This window comes from Physella acuta, unplaced genomic scaffold, assembly GCF_028476545.2.
Source record: "Physella acuta isolate Inbredline_101_S28 unplaced genomic scaffold, ASM2847654v3 ptg000856l, whole genome shotgun sequence".
NCBI classification, from domain to species: domain Eukaryota; kingdom Metazoa; phylum Mollusca; class Gastropoda; family Physidae; genus Physella; species Physella acuta.
This window is the reverse complement of record NW_026732373.1, coordinates 372311-378310: the sequence shown is the minus strand read 5'-3', so window position 1 is coordinate 378310 and position 6000 is coordinate 372311.

The following is a 6000-nucleotide window of genomic DNA, read 5'->3' as shown; positions in this document are numbered from 1 at the left end:
ATTTATCAAAGGGAAGTAAGTGCTATAGGACTAAATAAAGACATAATTAGAATTTTTGTAAAAGATGATATTTTTAAAAAACTTTTGTTTAATGTACATGCCGAAAATTATTACTTTCAGTTTGATAAATGAAAATTATTTCCCAAAACTTTCAATATTAATTTTTTAACTCATAAATTTAGACTATAAGGACTTTAATTATCTAACACTTAAATCCATTGAAGTATGTCAACGACAAACTTATTACATACAGAATTGAGCTTTATATATTAGATAAGAAGTATATCACCATTCTTTTATTGGGTATTGTAATTTTTTTTTTTTAAATTCTGTTAACAATAATAATCGAAATTCGTTATTTTAAGAAATAATGCACCGAATTAACTATTGACTAATTAAAGCTAGTGAAGTCAATCATTACATAGTTTTTTTATTGCCAAAGGGTCAGATTTTTCTTGGTCAGAGTAATATGACAAAAATATCAAAACACCAAATGACCCTTGACCAAAGTACCAAAACGCCAAATGTATCTTGGCCAAAAGACCAAAAAATCTTGGCCAAAATACCAAAACGCCAAATATATTGTGGCCAAAATACCAAAACGCCAAATATATTTTGGCCAAAATACCAAAACGCCAAATATATTTTGGCCAAAATACCAAAACGCCAAATATATTGTGGCCAAAATACCAAAACGCCAAACATATCTTGACCGAAATACCAAAACGCCAAATTAATCTTGACCAAGATATCAAAACGCTTAATATCTCTTTGCAAAAATTAGTGTAAAAAAATTCTTGACCGTGTAAAGTTATGACGTCAGTGCGTGACAGCAGTATGACGTCAGTGTGCGATTGCATGATGACGTCACTGTGTGACAGTATTCCAAAACCAGCATGTAACTGCATTATGACGTCATAGCCGACGCCTTTAAAAACCACCTGACGTCATGAAATCTACGACATCAACAATCTCTGACGTGCAAGTTAATTGTGAACAGAATAACCACAATTGCCACGTTGTGTCACGTGCCAACTCGATGCGACCAATTTATAATTAATGACATCATTTAATTGCAGACCAATCAAATCGCGCCAAAATAGCTGAAAGAAATCGGAATCTGCGTTAAGAAAAACTGAACATCTCATTGGATATTTACAACACGTGACCAAAATGTGAGTAAAAAAATATTAAAATTCTATTTATAGTAACATGTGCGTGGAAAAACTCGATGCAAAGACGCTCACAAACATGAAAAAATAATTTCAAAATTTTAAAAGTAATTAACATCGAGGCTTATGAGCGGTATAATTATTTTAATCGCATTGGAAAGTAGTTTTAGTTTCGGAATAATTGGAAAATCACGGGAAAATATTTCAACTTTACGACCAAAGGGCGGGAAAAACCAGACATAAAGTCTAATGAGGTGACGTTATCATTGACATGGATGCCCAGGTTAGGTCGTCGTTCAACTATTTCCACACCAGCCTCGTTTTCAATTGGACGATTTTCACGACAGCCTCGTTGTCAGCCAATGTTGCAATGTAAACTAAGTTAATGTCAACAATTAAAAACTGTCGCGTTGTAAGTGGCGCGGTTTTCTTATTGCGAGACAAGGATGAAGTTTAACTAGTTGCGTCAAAGGCTATTCCCGGAGAAAAGTAGTTTTGTTTTTCTATTTGGTAAAGAAAGAAGAAAATATGTAGGTCAGTGAAGCAGAAGCAGGCGGAATGTTGTGGACCCAACTCGGAGGAATCGCCCAAAACCGAGAGGTGTGAGTGCGACCCACAGGAACGATGATGATGACGATGATAATGGTGATGATGATAATGGTGATGATGGTGATAGTGGTGGTGGTGATGATGATGATTATGATGATGATGATGATGATAATGATGATGATGATGATGATGATGATGATGACTTTTCATCTATACTCAATCTAAGCATTATAATTAGGTTCTCATAATCTACTATGCATACCAATCTAGCCAATTCTAATGTACGACACAATTGAAGATCATTAATACAACAACAAAAAATGACAATGCACTATGTAAAATGAAACTATAGCCAGCAGATTTTTATAATTAGTTTTACTGTGTGTCTGGCACTTATTGAGTCTAGACATGTACTGCAGTTTTATACATAAACGTGACATGTGTTAATCGGGTCTAGGACATTACCACCCCCCCCCCCCCGTCAATTACCCCCGGAATGATCCCCCCCCCCCGATGACATTACCTCTCCCCTACCCTTCGTTCAAGAATCCTGACTAACTCTAACTCGAAACCTATATCTTACCTTAATCCTAACATTAAGAAAGAGCCTGAACCTAAACTTTCACCTCAGCCTAAAACTAAACCCAAACTCTACACCAACACCCTACAGCTGAATATGTGCAGCACCCAACAGTTGAGTGAATATGCGCAGTCCCCAACAGTTGAGTGAATATGTGCAGCACCCTACAGTTGAGTGAATATATGCAGCATCCTACAGTTGAGTGAATATGTGCAACACCCAACAGTTGAGTGAATATGTGCAGTCCCCAACAGTTGAGTGAATATATGCAACACCCTACAGTTGAGTGAATATGTGCAACACCCTACAGTTGAGTGAATATGTGCAGCACCCAACAGTTGAGTGAATATGTGCAACACCCTACAGTTGAGTGAATATGTGCAACACCCTACAGTTGAGTGAATATGTGCAGCACCATACAGTTGAGTGAATATATGCAGCATCCTACAGTTGAGTGAATATGTGCAGCACCCTACAGTTGAGTGAATATATGCAGCACCCTACAGTTGAGTGAATATATGCAGCACCATACAGTTGAGTGAATATATGCAGCACCCTACAGTTGAGTGAATATATGCAGCACCCTACAGTTGAGTGAATATATGCAGCACCCTACAGTTGAGTGAATATATGCAGCACCCAACAGTTGAGTGAATATGTGCAGCACCCTACAGTTGAGTGAATATATGCAGCACCCAACAGTTGAGTGAATATATGCAGCACCCTACAGTCGAGTGAATATATGCAGCACCCAACAGTTGAGTGAATATGTGCAGCACCCTACAGTTGAGTGAATATGTGCAACACCCAACAGTTGAGTGAATATGTGCAGTCCCCAACAGTTGAGTGAATATGTGCAACACCCTACAGTTGAGTGAATATGTGCAGCACCATACAGTTGAGTGAATATATGCAGCACCCAACAGTTGAGTGAATATATGCAGCACCCAACAGTTGAGTGAATATATGCAGCACCCTACAGTTGAGTGAATATATGCAGCATCCTACAGTTGAGTGAATATATGCAGCACCCTACAGTTGAGTGAATATGTGCAACACCCTACGGTTGAGTGAATATGTGCAGCACCATACAGTTGAGTGAATATATGCAGCATCCTACAGTTGAGTGAATATATGCAGCATCCTACAGTTGAGTGAATATATGCAGCACCCTACAGTTGAGTGAATATGTGCAACACCCTACGGTTGAGTGAATATATGCAGCACCCTACAGTTGAGTGAATATATGCAGCATCCTACAGTTGAGTGAATATATGCAGCACCCTACAGTTGAGTGAATATGTGCAACACCCTACGGTTGAGTGAATATATGCAGCACCCTACAGTTGAGTGAATATATGCAGCACCCTACAGTTGAGTGAATATATGCAGCACCCTACAGTTGAGTGAATATATGCAGCACCCAACAGTTGAGTGAATATGTGCAACACCCTACAGTTGAGTGAATATGTGCAGTCCCCAACAGTTGAGTGAATATGTGCAACACCCTACAGTTGAGTGAATATGTGCAGCACCATACAGTTGAGTGAATATATGCAGCACCCAACAGTTGAGTGAATATGTGCAGCACCCTACAGTTGAGTGAATATATGCGGCACCCAACAGTTGAGTGAATATATGCAGCACCCAACAGTTGAGTGAATATATGCAGCATCCTACAGTTGAGTGAATATATGCAGCACCCTACAGTTGAGTGAATATATGCAGCACCCTACAGTTGAGTGAATATATGCAGCACCCAACAGTTGAGTGAATATGTGCAACACCCTACGGTTGAGTGAATATGTGCAGCACCATACAGTTGAGTGAATATATGCAGCACCCTACAGTTGAGTGAATATGTGCAACACCCAACAGTTGAGTGAATATATGCAGCACCCTACAGTTGAGTGAATATATGCAGCACCCTTTAGTTGAGTGAATATGTGCAGCATCCTACAGTTGAGTGAATATGTGCAACACCCAACAGTTGAGTGAATATATGCAGCACCCAACAGTTGAGTGAATATATGCAGCATCCTACAGTTGAGTGAATATATGCAGCACCCAACAGTTGAGTGAATATGTGCAACACCCTACGGTTGAGTGAATATGTGCAGCACCATACAGTTGAGTGAATATATGCAGCACCCTACAGTTGAGTGAATATATGCAGCACCCTACAGTTGAGTGAATATGTGCAACACCCAACAGTTGAGTGAATATATGCAGCACCCAACAGTTGAGTAAAATGTGCAGCATCCTACAGTTGAGTGAATATGTGCAGCACCATACAGTTGAGTGAATATGTGCAGCATCCTACAGTTGAGTGAATATGTGCAGCACCATACAGTTGAGTGAATATGTGCAGCACCCTACAGTTGAGTGAAATGTGCAGCACCCAACAGTTGAGTGAATATGTGCAGCACCATACAGTTGAGTGAAATGTGCAGCACCCTACAGTTGAGTGAATATGTGCAGCATCCTACAGTTGAGTGAATATGTGCAGCACTCAACATTTGAGTGAATATATGCAGCACCCTACAGTTGAGTGAATATATGCAGCACCCTACAGTTGAGTGAATATATGCAGCACCCAACAGTTGAGTGAATATGTGCAACACCCTACGGTTGAGTGAATATGTGCAGCACCATACAGTTGAGTGAATATATGCAGCACCCTACAGTTGAGTGAATATATGCAGCACCCTACAGTTGAGTGAATATGTGCAGCATCCTACAGTTGAGTGAATATGTGCAGCACCATACAGTTGAGTGAATATGTGCAGCACCCTACAGTTGAGTGAATATGTGCAGCACTCAACATTTGAGTGAATATGTGCAGCACCCTACAGTTGAGTGAATATTTGAAGCACCCTACAGTTGAGTGAATATTTGAAGCACCCTACAGTTGAGTGAATATATGCAACACCCTACAGTTGTGTGAATATGTGCAGCACCCAACAGTTGAGTGAATATGCGCAGTACCCAACAGTTGAGTGAATATGTGCAGCACCCAACAGTTGAGTGAATATGTGCAGCACCCTTTAGGTGAATGAATATATGCAGCACCCTTTAGTTGAGTGAATATATGCAGCACCCAACATTTGAGTGAATATATGCAGCACCCTTTAGTTGAGTGAATATATGCAACACCCAACAGTTGAGTGAATATGTGCAACACCCAACAGTTGAGTGAATATATGCAGCACCCAACAGTTGAGTGAATATGTGCAACACCCTACAGTTGAGTGAATATGTGCAACACCCAACAGTTGAGTGAATATGTGCAGCACCCAACATTTGAGTGAATATATGCAGCACCCTTTAGTTGAGTGAATATGTGCAGCACCCAACATTTGAGTGAATATATGCAGCACCCTTTAGTTGAGTGAATATGTGCAGCACCCAACATTTGAGTGAATATATGCAGCACCCTTTAGTTGAGTGAATATATGCAGCACCCTACAGCACATCAGCTGTTACACCCTCATGAATGCAGCACTGTTAAACCAGACGTGATACGATCTAAGTGCAAGGGGATAAAGAACGATAACTCTTTTGAAATAAATAAGGGAAATAACTCCGAGTGTACCTGAATACACCAACCTCTAGAAAAATAAAAAAATATAAAAAGTTAAAGATAAAAGAAATTTTGAATATAAAGTAACATTCATTTTGTGGATCCATGGTCCTGTT